The sequence below is a fragment of the Lissotriton helveticus genome, chromosome 3_1, assembly GCF_964261635.1.
Source record: "Lissotriton helveticus chromosome 3_1, aLisHel1.1, whole genome shotgun sequence".
Taxonomy (NCBI): Eukaryota; Metazoa; Chordata; class Amphibia; order Caudata; family Salamandridae; genus Lissotriton; species Lissotriton helveticus.
The window spans coordinates 817,658,754-817,672,946 of NC_136061.1; positions in this window are offsets into that span (position 1 = coordinate 817,658,754).

Consider the following 14,193-nt stretch of genomic DNA (forward strand, 5'->3'; position numbering starts at 1 on the left):
CAATCTCTTTGTTTTTCTGGGGTTCAAGTTTTGGCTCAAAGACAGGCTTTCCATTTCAAGTAAATCTTTTACCTCAGTCCCAACGAGCTTCACGTCTTCTGAAAGCCTCGTTCCATCACATACACCCAGAGGTTAGGTTCACACTCCAATACCTCAAGAAACGGTTTAGTGCTGAAAGCAAAGTAACCTGTGTTAAATAAAGCGATTGACATTTTCTGTGGCCCCTCCCTGTGTTTATCCACTTTGTATGCCTGTTATGCATACGGTATTTTAATCCTATATTTTGACTTTGCCCCTGGTCACTTTTTCTCTGGGTAAGTGTCGGAACCGGACCAGTATCAATGTTGTTCTCTTTCCCTCTGTTTCAAACCCCTTTTTCCTTATGATTTGGTCTTCCTCACCTGGATAGTGTCAGACTTTGGGGAGTTGGGCAGATTACATAGCGTGGTGGGGTGAGGGAGAAGTGTGAGGTGGGTGAAGGATGGATGGATGACAAAAATAAATTAAAAAAAAGAATTTCCCATCTCCTCATCGATCTTCTCCTTTCTGCTGAGGCTCTCAAACTCCCCTGCGGCTCATCCCAGTACTTTCCTCATGCATGAGAGAAGCGCTGGGATTGACCTGAGCAGGCTTGTTTTCCACTCCAAAGGGGTCTGGGAGCCTTTGGCTGCTATTCTCTTCTCCCAGCAATGCAGCTCGGGGTGAGGAGAATGACAGTTTGGCTATCCTGAGACAGCCGTCCAAACCGTCATGCAGTGCCGTGCCACCACTCCTCCCGTGATTGCCCCCCCACCCCCTCTCCCAATAGCCCACCCACAAGACCTGGCAGGAAAAACAAAAGGGTAATAAAATGGTTTTATTTTTCAAATTTTGAGGCTACCGGTCGGGTGGGTGACGTTCCTCCCCCATAGCAGAGGAGCTGCCCTGGCAGATTACTGTCAGACCTTTACTGGCTCCTGTGGAAGCATTTCAGAAAAGGGGGTGGTGATGAACAGAGTGTCTGAATTAAGCAGACCACTCTTACCCAGTCCAAAGATCAGGGCTTGATGCATCACCGTTATTTAGCTCACTGCCCCATCCCAGCTCAGAACCTGGCTATATGCAAATTAGTCTGTCCCTGGCCCAGTGCATCATGGGAACAGGGCAGACCAAACTACCAAGCCAAGGTTCTGAGCTGGGATGGTGCAGTGAGCTAAAAAACGGTGATGGATCAAGCCCTGATCTTTGGACTGGGTAAGAGTGGTCTGCCTAATTCAGACACTCTGTTCATCACCACCCCCTTTTCTGAATCCTGTGGAAGCATGACATCCAGAGGCCATTGAATCATAAGTGTGCCATGAGTGCCCGAGGGGTCGCAGTCACATGTTCACCAGCATAACCTGAGGCGAGCTGTGCACCTGGAGGATCTGGTGACTACCACTCGTGCACTGGTGTGACCTGAAGCTTGGTATGTACTAGTAGGCCCTTGAGACTGGAGTGTATGAGGGGATCATGCAGGTGCCAGCATGGTATGTTCCTGGAAGAGAACTTTGACAACCACAGATGAAGGTGATCTTTTATCCCTAATGGGACCATCACTGATTCGTGGGTGAATTGACAGCACCACTAATAGCAGGTGATGTTTCAGGTCCCAACCGCTGGGTCTGTGATCGTCTTTTGGGCCCCACTCAGTTCTCTACTGGTCTTCGGCAGTTGTGGGCAGCCTCCTTGATCTTTGGGCACTGTTACCCCTGCCTCTCTTGTCGGGCCAGGAAGCCCAAGGTGCCGGAAGTCACGACAGCAAGGTAGCCCGCATATGTCCACCTCCTTCTGCAATTAATATCTAGCATCTGCATGCACAGCCATTAGGTCTTGATTCTAGGAGCTGAGGATACAACTGGAAACATTAAGAGGCATTACCAAAACACCTGGAGAGGGATCCTTACTGTCACCTAAAAAGTTGAAAATATTTACTCCTAATTACCTTAAAATTAGACTTTCATACAGAGATACACATGTGACAGGAATATGGACAGATCTCTTTTGTGCCCCTTGGGTTATGGGTCCCATACAGTCTTCAGAAGAGGAACAACCACTGCCCTATGTAGCGTCGCTAAGCATTTGGAACCTGTGCCTATGCAAAAAAGAGGTGCCTGGTTTAATAGTGTTTCTAGTAAGCAAAATGGCAATATCAACTAAATTCAGCTAGTTGTTACAGTGAACCAAGTGTAGGATGGGTACCAAAATATGATAATGCAACCTTCACAGACAATCTCATATCAACTGCAGCCTCCACAGACAACCTCAGAGCAACAGCAGCTTCCACCAACGCTCTCATACCGACTGCTTACCTCTGTCACTCCTAGATTCAAAGATCGCCTGTATTCACTGCTAGCCTGTGAAAATAATGTGATGTGTATAGTTGATTCCATGTACTTGTGTACAAACCAGCTGACTGAGTCTTGCTTTTACTTCTGATGTGTTTCTAAAGCACGAAATATGTTGCTAACTGTGAAGTCCACATTTTGTGGGCCCAATGTAAATATTAAGTACAGTGTTGGCTGCAATACACACAAAAATATATTTACAAAATGCTTAACATTTTGCACAGCTTCCAGGGCCAAAACCAACCCAGGCAACAATCACGACATACCTAAATGCGGCGAGTGAGCATAGTGAGTAATCTTGGCCCTCTCCAGGAGAAATTTATTTGGGAGTGTCGAAAGTGGGTACTGATTAAGAGTCAATGTGATCCTTGGACAAACAACAAACTATGCATTCTGGACTCCACAAAAATGTTTGTGAGTGTCCTTATGCCTGAAGTCCTTCCCTCTGATAAACTGGAAAGGCCGCAGCTAGAACATCCACCATTTGAGGGGCAGGAATACAAACTCTCGGACTGGAAAATGTCCTCAATTCAATTCAATTCAATAAGCTTTATTCGGCTGAGATAAAATCGACCATAAAAGCACATGTTAAAGCATCATTAAATCTGTACAAATCATTAAATCAATGGAATACATTCTTGACATTAGGACACATTAAAAACATCATACTTTTTCTTAAGTTAATTGATTTTAAAATATAAGTTGCAGTATAAAAACAAATATCAGGCTCTTGCATAGTAAACAGCAGACTCATGGCAGTATTCGTAGTTAAAGTGCAGTATTTTTAAACAGGGGTTTAAGGAAGGCAATACGGAGGTTCAAATATAGGTTACAAATAAGGAGAAAGTGCAAAGTACTCTGTTTAGTATGTCCGTCACATGGGCACGGGGTAGCAGGATACTTTTTAACACAAGGAAATGCTACCAAATGCTGGACAAGGCCTAATCTCATTCTTGTAAGGACGAATCGATGTGAAGACCTGGTTACCTGGTGGCACAGATAGGCCTGGAACCCCTCAGTTTCTAAATGAGAGTAATAGAACTGACAAGTTGTCAAAAGCTCTCTCCTTTTTATGCGGTCACAATTTTTCTCCCGTAAAAACATATTTTTCAGTTCTGTCTTAGGAATTTCTATTACTCCATTGCGGTTTTCCAAGATATTTATATTACATAGGTCTTTGAAGGTTTGTACTATATAGTTGAGCCAAGGAATCTTTAGACAGTTGTCCAATTGAAGGCAATCTTTGATAATGTTTCTGTTAAATATAGTCTCTTCTTTCAACCATATAGATCTCCATAACAATAATGGTCTTAACCCAATTAAATCTGTCAGGTAATTAATCCCCACTTCGCTATGTATAAGATCAGAAGAAGCAGAGTCGGCAAACAGAGCAATTTTTTGCAAAACTTATTTTCCTATGTTTGCAAGTCATCATGGTGGTAATGGCCCCATACCCCTGCACCATAAAGTGCAATCGAGGTACATCTGGACTGGTAAATGTGTACCATATCTTTAATTCTACGGTTCCCAATTTTGGCAGCAAACCTAAGAACCCCGTGCACACTTTTTATCAATTTGGACCTCACAGTTATCATTTCCTGCGACCATTTACCATTACCGGAAAAAGTTATCCCTAAGTAACAGAACTTATCTTCTGTTTGTATTTTCTGTCCTTCTACAAAAAAGGATTTGGTTTTCCCAGACCTCAAGCCACAAATCATAGAATAAGTTTTGGTCCTATTAATCTGCAGTTTTCTACCATCATCCGCATAAAGCAGAACGGGAACATCTTGGCCATCCAGCTGGGGTGCATCCGACTTAAAAAGTTTAAGCTCTGTGACCACTGCCTTAAAAAAAAGTGTAAAAAGCAATGGAGCAAGGACGCAACCTTGCCGGATGCCCAATTTAACTTCAAATTTAGGGGTACACTCACCCCTTTGGCCATACCGCACGGATGTCAATAATTTTCATAAAGCCTAGCCAAAAAAAATATTATAGGCTCCGGAGCACCAAGACCTAGTAGGATCGGCCATAACAGGGCATGGTCCACTAGATCAAATGCGCTGCTTAGGTCAGAGAAACATAGGAAAAGCGACCCTTGCTTTGCACATGTATATTTTCCTATTATTAAATCCAAATGAATGCACTGCTCAAGGGTTCCTCGCCCTTTCCTAAAACCGTATTGGGACTGTGTTAAAATCCTGTTTCCCTCTACCCACTAATAATTTTATTACAGCGGCATTAAAAACTCTATTTAATATGGGGCCCCAGAGAGCAGGAATGGCTTTATAAACATCTATGGGAACGCCATCCGGTCCAGGGGCTTTCCCTCCCTTACTGCTGTTAATGCCTTGTTCCACCTCCTTAAGTGTAATATTTAGTGGTAGAAATGGCCAGGTGCCTGAATCCCCGGAGTCCGTTGTAGTTACATTTCCAGGGTTAAAAATATTAGCGAAATGTGCAACCCATGCCTCACTACTGACATGTGATGTCATTTCAGGGACCTCTTCATTTTTTAAGAAGGGTGAATTAACTGTTTCCCAGAACAAATGGCTGTTAGATGTTTCAACGGCCAGTGTTATGTCCCAGGCCTCCTTCTGGAGCTCTCTCTTTCTCTGATTGAGTTGCAGTTTATAGGTCAATCTTAAGTTCTTAACAAGCACCATATCCCTACTCCTACTAGACAGTGCAAGTTTTAACTGATTCAGGGAGTGAGTACATGCATGGTTGAACCATCCTCTATTCTGGGTCAATTTCTTGTTAGAAGTCCTAGCCATAATAATATCAATAATTGTCATTAAATATTATTATTATTATCAATAAATCCATTGATTTTACGGAAATTTGTTAAGATCTGGGCTGATTCGACGTTAACTTCCAGACTCTCCATAATCTCAGTATAACCGACTGTAATAACATTTGTTAATACCTTTTTTGGGTTAAACCCTTTCCATTTTATCCTGGTACCATTGGATCTACATGGGGTTATATTGCCAATCCTTGTTTGTATTACTGGGCATCTATTGTCCCATTTTTTTATTTTTTATTTTTATTTTTACAAGACCTTTATTGTACATGTTACATTTGACCCAGCATTTAGCCTACAACCCCTTCGGGCCGGCTGCAACAAGTGGAAATTGAACGTATAGACGACAGGATAACACAGTCATTGTGGCCGACAACCCTGGGGTCCGGCGGCGTGGTGGGATTAAAACATGTATACATCATACCCAGGGCAGCTCGGGCAACAGTCAGGTCTGGGATTTTTTCATAGTTTTTCTGTGGTAGTGAACCTCTGGTGCCATGGACATGCTAGCAGCAGTCCATGAACATCTATGGTTAGTGTCCATTGGCAACATTAAGCAATGGGATCAGAAATATAAATAGCACTGGTCTGTCGCGTGTGATACTGTGGTATAACAGACAGTTGGATCAATAGTGTGTTGTACCATGGCATAGTGGTAGTCGCAGTCTGTAATGCGGGTAATGGAAGCGGCCTACATAGCCGTATCCCGCTTGTCTGGTGTTTCTGCGTATGTGCCATTCTCTCGTGATGATAATGTTGCTATGGTGGTTAGAGATATAATTCGTAGCAGAGGACCACCGGTGCGTGATCAGGGAACGCGACCCTCTGTCACGCTCCTCAAATTACATGTGGTGCACCTCTTATTGTTTAAATGAAGTGTAGTTAGGATGTGTCAGCGGAGGTGTAGGTGTCAGCATCACACACATGTGTTACTGAACGTCTAATCAGGTATGGTAACGGTCTTGCTTTATAGGGGAACATCACTTACAACGCAACTTTTACCACGCAGTGCTTTTACATCGCAGCTTTTACAACGCAAACCATTACAACGCATTGCGCTGGGGGGCGCTCTAGGATAGGGAATAGGTTAATTTACTATCCAATAACCTTCCCTACTATCCACGGGGACTGGAGTTGGAATAGTAAATTAAATAATTAACTATCCAGCGCCCCAAAGCACTATGCGTTGTAATGGTATGCGTTGTAAAACTCGCGTTGTAAAAGCATGCGATGTAAAAGCATGCGTTGTAATGTCGTACATCCGCTTTATAGTATAAAACTAACATGGGAGCTAAAACTTAAACCTAGACAGGGGAAAACGGGGAGAAAATGGCTATTAAGGGGTAGGGCGTCTGTTTGTATATGAGTGCGGGGGAGAGTTGCAGCTATAGGCGGGATCTGGCAGTGCGGGGCGAGGGCGAGGCAAGAGAGCAGCAGGGGCGCAAAAAAAAAAAGGGGGGGTCACGGGGCAGGAGAGCCACGCCTGTTTGCGCATAGGGGGGGACGCGGCTCCGTCGCCTGGGAGTTGGAAGGGCTGTGGATCTGCGTCATCAAGCCGGGTGCGTCATGGAATATCAGTGAGTCTGAGCGCGGGGGGCTGCAAGCGTGGTCCTATACACGTGCTCGGAGTACCGATGGTCTACAGTTATGAGCGGCTCGGTATGGGCCACCCCTTGGAAGGAAGAAATAGGAGGGGGGGGCAACCGGCACCAGAGTCTCTCAAGTGTCTCATGCCCGCGAATTTGGTTCGGGTGTGGGCCACCTCAGGTGACCCCTCGTTCTAGGCTTGTCTGTTGTAAAGACTTCAATACGTCATCCCAGTGCTGGGCAATAGGGAATTTCCTGAGGCCTGCCGTTTCCTCCCTGTGCAAAACCGTGCTCTCTGCGCGTGCCCAGTTGGTAAAGGACGCGATCCAGTGTCGGACGTGTGGGGGCGTGCTGGCCTTCCAGTGTTTAGTGAGCAGGCGTTTGACCGTGATAAGTCCTAGGTCCCAAAACCTGGCTGGTACCTTATTCAGTTTGGTGCATTTATATAGGCCTAGGATGCAGGCTTCCCACGTGTGCGGTACATTTTCCTTAGTACTGAGTGTTAGTAGCGTCATGATCTCGTCCCAATGTGTCCGGATATTGGGGCATAGCCAGATCATATGTAAGAAGTCTGCCCCAACCAGGGAGCAGCGCTGGCATGCAGTATTGGCAAGTGAGAAATATCTGTTTATTTTGTCGGGTGATGAATAGGCACGGTGAAGTATATAGAATTGTATGACTTTAAAGCGAGTGTTGCGTGGGACATTGGTCGGGCCAGCCAGCACCATTGCCCATTCCTTGTCGGTCCAGTCTCTCCCTCTATCCGTCGCCCACTTTTCTCTCAGCGGCAGGGTATATTGTTGTGTATGGGTCAGGAGGGCCTGCGCTAGCCAGTGTACTACGTGGGAGCCGTTGCCCATGACATGCAGATATTGCATGAAGTTGTGCATTGGTGGTTCTTCAGATATGTCACCCCATGCTGTCGTCAGTGTGTGTAATAGTGACGCGTGTAATAGGAATTTCCCAGCCGGTAGGCCCGTGTCCGCGACGAGGTCCGCGAAGGGTAGCAGGGCACCTTCCGCATATAGGTCTCCCAGTGTCTCTACACCCGCTTGCGTCCAGCTGCCTAGTGTTGCTTCCATCAACACTCCAGTGTCCCTGGGGGTGCCGATTAGGGGGAGTACAGGAGCATATGGCGTCGTCGCTTGTGTGAGCCTCAGGCATCGTAGAAAGCATCTACGTGCCACCGCTAAGTGCAGTTGGGCAGGGCGGGGAGTCCGAGTCAGCGGGTGAAACAGTGAGCACACTTGTGTTTGGGTCCAGACGGTAACGTCCATGGCAGTATCGTCTAGATTCTTACCATACAACCAGCTCGACACCCACTGCAGCTGCGCCGCCAGGTAGTACAGCTCCATGTTGGGGACTGCCATACCTCCCGACTCAGTAGGCATGTCCAGTTTCGCTAGCGCTACGCGGGATCGGCCCGCATTCCAAATAAGACCACGGGTCATGACCTCTAGGTCGCGAAATACCCCAGTAGGGACGTAAGTCGGGACATTTGCGAAATAATATAATAGTCGCGGTAGGACAATAATTTTCATCAGTGCCACACGGCTGGGCACATTCAAGGGCAGAGTTCTCCAAAAGGCCACTTGTGCACGGATGGAGGTGATCGCTCTCGTCAAGTTTCCATCCAGTATATCTGTGGGGCTCCGGTATATGTGGATCCCCAGATATCTGAACGTGGTGGGGTACCCTTGCAGCTTCTCCCCTCCAAGTCGTATATCGTACTCAGGCATGTCCGGGCCAAAGGGGTAGGCCCCTGACTTGGACCAGTTAACTCTCAGCCCTGACATGGCTTCGAAGGTCTGGAAGATACCCGTGAGATCGCTTGGGATATTGGTCAGATCTCGAACGTAGAGAAGCAGGTCGTCTGCGTAAAGCGAGATCACATGGACACTGTCCGCCATTGGTATACCCCACTCGTCTTTGCGTCCGTAAGATTGTGGCCAGGGGTTCCATCGTTAGGGAAAATAGTAGGGGCGACAGGGGGCAACCCTGTCTGGTGCCTCTTTGCACTCGGATGGCATCAGACAGCAATTTGCCAGTGCGCACTCGGACCGTGGGTCTTTGGTATAATAGGGCCACCATGTCTCCATAGCCATCCCCTAGATCGTATTTCTCCATCACCGCCTTAAGATACGGCCATTCTACCGAGTCAAACGCCTTCTCAAGGTCCAGCACTAGGCATCCTGCTCTCGGCCAGCGCCTAGTGGCATATTCCTGTAAGCGGAACAATCTGCGGATGTTATGAGAGGTATGGCGTGTTGGGACAAAGCCATTTTGGTCTCTATGTACCAGAGTCGGGACCAGTGGGGCCAGGCGCTGGGCTAAGACGGAGGCAAGTATCTTATAATCTGTATTTAGGAAGGCCAAGGGGCGATAGGAGCCCATGCGGTGCTGTCCTTGCCAGGTTTGAGTATGGAGATGAGGTTGGCCTCACTGAGTGTGGGGGGGAGAGATGAATCTTCCCTGGCTGCGGAAAATATTTTCAAGAGCTCAGATATGAGGACCTCCGAACCAGCTTTATAGAATTCGGCTGGTAGCCCATCTGGGCCGGGGGATTTGCCGTTGGATAGGTTGAAGATGGCCTCGCGGAGTTCCTCGGATGTCAGCGACGCACCGAGGTCGTCTTGCGGCGCAGCAGTCAGGTGTGGCATGGGTAAAGCAGAGAGATACTCCGTTATGTCAGTTGGTGGGACTTGGAGTCGAGAGCCATATAAGGCTCGATAGTGTTCTATGAAAGCCTCATGGATGCGGCGCTGTGTGTAGAGTAACCCCTCCTCTTCCGTGTGAATCGCCGACACTGGGGCTGTGCGGTCTTCCTGCACAATCAGCCAGGCCAATAATTTGCCTGGTTTATCGCCGAGGTGATGTGTGCGCGCGGAATGGGCCGCAAAATTTAAGTTGCAAAGGCGTTCTAAGAGGCGTGCGTGTTCCATTTGCGCTTTCGTCAGCGGGTCACTAGTGCCGCCGATAGCGTCTTGTTCCCGTTGGAGTAGGTCTGCTTCCAGCCGAGTTAAGCCCCCTCTAGCTGCCTCTGCATGTTGCGCTGTGTGCCCAAGCAGTGTCCCCTAATCACAACTTTGAAGGCGTCCCATTCGATCTGGGGAGAGGATGCTGTGTCTGAATTATCTTCAAAGTACTGCGCTGTTTGCGCCATGAGGGAATCCTGGTAGGCCGCATCTAGCAACAGGGCCGGTTGCAGCCGCCATGTGGGGATAGGTGGGTGTGGGCGCTCCCAGGCTATGGCCAGGACGTGTGGATTATGATCCGAGTGTGTGCGGCCCATGTATCGTGAGTCAGTGTCGAGGGGAAGGAGGTCAGCGGATACCATGTACCTGTCTAAGCGCACATGCAGATCATGCGCACCTGAGTAATAGGAATAGATGCGTGTGTCAGGGTTATGTGTCCGCCACGCGTCATGCAAATCCCATTGTGTGGCCCAGCTTACCAGCGCTTTCATTGCGCCGTGTGCCGGCGTGCCTGCGTGTGGTGGGGAAGAGCGGTCCAGTGTCGCATCTAAAATGCAATTGTAGTCTCCCCCCAAAATCCATGGAACACCATGCCACGTCGCCAGTGTCGCTGATAGTTGAGTGAAGAAGCTGCCCTGATCTGTGTTTGGAGAGCATAGGGAGGCCAGCACCACCATCTGTCCATCCAATCTGCCCTGGACCACTACATACCTACCATCGGGGTCTATGTAAGTGTTAGAGGCCGCCCAGGGGGTCCCAGGTTGGACCCAAAGAAGGGTCCCGCGGGCAAAGGAGGAGTACTCCGTTGCATACAACTGCCCACGCCATCTGCGTTGTAATGCTCGCGCTTCTGCTTTATTCAGGTGTGTTTCTTGCAAGAGCGCAATGTGTATCTTGTGGCGTTTTCCATATGAATATATCTGATACCGTCGTGACGGTGTATGCATGCCCCTAACGTTCCAGGTACACATCTGAATCTCAGTCATGGTCGTCATCTATTTGAGTCCCAGTTCCAGCCCGCACGCCCAGTCCCCCGCACGTGGCCCCCTCCCAAACCTCCCCCCCGCCCCACCCCAATACAGTGCCGCAATTGTGATAGGAGATGACTCATACAGATGCTGGGGAATGAAGGAAGGGAGAACACAGAGTTCCAAGGAAGGATAAAACAGTAGTAAATACCAAATGGTCGGTCGTCTAACATGCCGCCGTCCAAACACTCAAGTGAGTTGAGTAAACTATACAATTCTAGGGGGTGTAAAGCAATAGGCACCAATAGCGATGCAACAGTATTGTTCTCGAGAAAGGGGGGTAACTTCCCATCCCGGGCCGTGGAAAGTATGCCACAGCTGGCAGACATCGCCGGATGTCAGCCCACCCAGTGCAAAGGGAGAATGTCTGTCTGTTGCAAAAGTTAGCGAGAAAGTTTGTGCGGGGGCACTTGTCTCCGGCAGATTCCGCCCGCGTGCCGCCACGGGATGCACAACCACATCGAGGTAATGAGCATCTCAATGTCACTTGCCAAGTGTGTGTAGTGTCTGCAAGAGGTTACTCACTGCGTCACGTTGTCTCCATTGTTCACAGAGCAAGGGGGCCTTACCCTTGCCCGTCGTCGTCATCGCCAAGCGGGTCAGAATAGCGTTGACAAGGCAGCCGCTGCTGTGCGTCGAGGCGGGAAGTCTTGGGGGCTCTCCTCAGGCAATTAGGTCTGCCGTCTGCGGCGTGACGTCAGGAAGGTCGGCGGATTGTTGAGAGTCTGGTAGTCCGTAGATGGCTTCGTCGTCACTAGGGAACACTCGTGGACTTGCGTTTGGTGCAGAGGAAGGCGCCGGAGAGCCGCTGATTTCCGTGACTCTGCGCAGTGCGTCTTGTTGCTCCTGCAAGATCAGGTCCGCCGGTGGGGAGCAGGTTGTCGTCTCCTGCGAGTGGTGAGGCGTGGGTGATTTGTTGCGGCGACGTCGTCTCGATCCTCTTGAGCGTGACATCGTGGCAGTGCCCTTTGCTTTCCGGGGCGCCTCTTTCACCCCACCGTCCAGCCAGGCCTCAACCTCCTCAGGGTTGATGAAGAAGTACATTTTATCCTGCGCCACCACTCGCAACCGAGCCGGGAAAAGGAGCGAGTATTTGAGACCAATCTGTCGCAGTCTTCGTTTCGCCGCCAGGAAGGAATGTCTCTGTCTCTGCACCTGGACAGTGTAGTCGGGGAAAAACATCACTGTGGCATTGTCAATCCGGATGTCGCAGAGTTTCCTGGATTCTCGCAGGATTGTGTCGCGATCCCTGTAGTTGAGGATGCGAAGGATCAGCGGTCTGGGGTTAGAGCCTGGGGGGAGGGGCCTCGTGGGCACACAGTGTGCGCGTTCCTCCACAAAATATGGCGATAGCACGCCCTCCGGTAGGAGACCTCTCAGCCAGTCTTCCACATGTCCTGTGGGGTCGGTCCATCCCATTTTTCCGGTATGCCGACCAATCTAATGTTGTTTCTTCGTGCCCGCCCTTCCGCGTCTTCCGCCCGTTCTTCCAGGAATTCCACCCTGTTAAGGAGGTCACATACATGTTTGTCCGTTTGACTCACCATGGGTTCCAAATCGGCCACTGTGCCCTCCAATGCTGTGGTGCGGTCTTGCAGTTTCTTATGGTCAGCCCTGAGATGGGTCAAGTCTATCGCCACGCTATCTATCTTTGTTTCTAGGGAGGTGCGAGTCTGTTGGAGGGATTCCTCCAGGCGTTCCATTACAGCTAGCACATTGTCCAGCTTAGACGCCATGTGGTCGGAATCCATCTTGGGCGGCGACTTGACTTGTTTCCCCCTCAAGGATGTGCCTCCTGTTCCAGTGCGTGTCTTCACCCCCCCCCAGACATGAGCAAGGTGGTATGTGGAAGCGTCCTTTATGCTAGATGCGGGCAGTTTTCAAAGGGCGGGTTGCAGCAGTTATGTGGGGGCAGGTGGGGCGTTAAGGTGTCAGTCCCCCGGAGAGAGGCTGAGCTGCATCCGAGGGCAGGTCGCAATAGCATTGTGGGTGAAGGCTGGTCGTCAAGATTTCAGCTCTCGGGTGGTGGGTGGTGTTTATCCCAATCTCGCTAGGATCGTCGGCGAGGCGTCTTGTCAGTCCCGCCCCGCAGGCATCATGGCAAATGTCCACTCAGATAAGTGCTGGTTGGCAGGGCAGGTGGGGTAGGATGCACGGCAGGTGCGGCAGCGTGGTCGGGCAGTATCGCGGCATATGGCGCAGTTCGCCTTGCGCAGCTCACTGTGTTTCCTCATAGGAGCATGCACCCAGGTGGAAGTACGCCTCATCCAACCGCCGACCGCGCCGTCCCGACCTCCCCCGTGGCCCGCAGTCACTTCCAGCAAGCGGAGGACTCGGGGGAGTCTCAGCAGGCAGTGTTGCCCCGTCGGATAACAGCCAAGGAGTCTCCAGCTACTGGTGGTCATCTCCCAGTAGCCCGTCTCCCGTGAGCCCAGGCTCCTCACCTTGCAGGGTCTGTCTTCGTGAGTGGCATCCAGCGAGTTTGGTTTCTTTGTCCGCGGCCTCCCGCGGCCCCCTTCCGCCGCCGGGGCCGGCAACGCGGGTGTGCAGCTCAGGGGTGATCAGGGTCTCTCTCCCCGGTATGGGTCTTGCGGACGTCTAAGGATCGGTGCACCACTCTCCGATGTCCCATTCGGGGCGAGGCCACAGCTCAGCTCGTCCGACGCCTCCACAGGCGCAGCCTCGGCGGCACCTCGTCCCCACCGTCCGTTGTGTGCGCTCGCCTCACCTCTCCCGCAGCTCCGCAGGTGTCCGCGAGACCGTGCAGGGGCCGCCGCGGTGGGTCCAGCGTAGGGGCGAGGGGACGTCTGGCTCTCGCCTGTATTCGGCTGGCACCTCTGTGGGGCAGTGGGTAGGCCGTACCACTGGGCCCGCTGTCCTCGCCGAATCCCCGGCCTCGCGTAGGCGGGCGCACAGGGCCGGTCTCGCCCAGCGCGGCTACTGTCGCCTCGTCTCCGCCGACGCGGGTCTGGACATGCAAACAGCCTCCCACGCTGATGCGTGGGTGGGGGTTATTCCCGGGTCCGCTCCCAGCTGTGTCTTTATCAGGATGCAGGAAACGGAGAAACGGCCCAGGGAAGGGGAGCTCTGATCGGAGCTCTACCCTTCCACAACCGTCGCCATTGCGTGCCAAGCCACGCCCCCGGGCATCTATTGTCCCATATAGCTAAAATCATTGAAATACAGTTATGATCACTTAATAATAGATTTTCTACGCGGGGTGTAGAACATTGGGGGACAATGTTTGTTGAGACCAATACGTGATCTATAATGGTGTTAGCATTTCTTCCCGTAAAAGTAGGAATCAACTTTCCATTGCCGTCTTTTGCACACTGCATTATGTCCAAGTCGAATTTAGCCATAAATGTATTTAAAATTTCGCCATAGTGATTGTGTGGAAAGTGCACACAGTCTTCCCCTGAATCATTCCT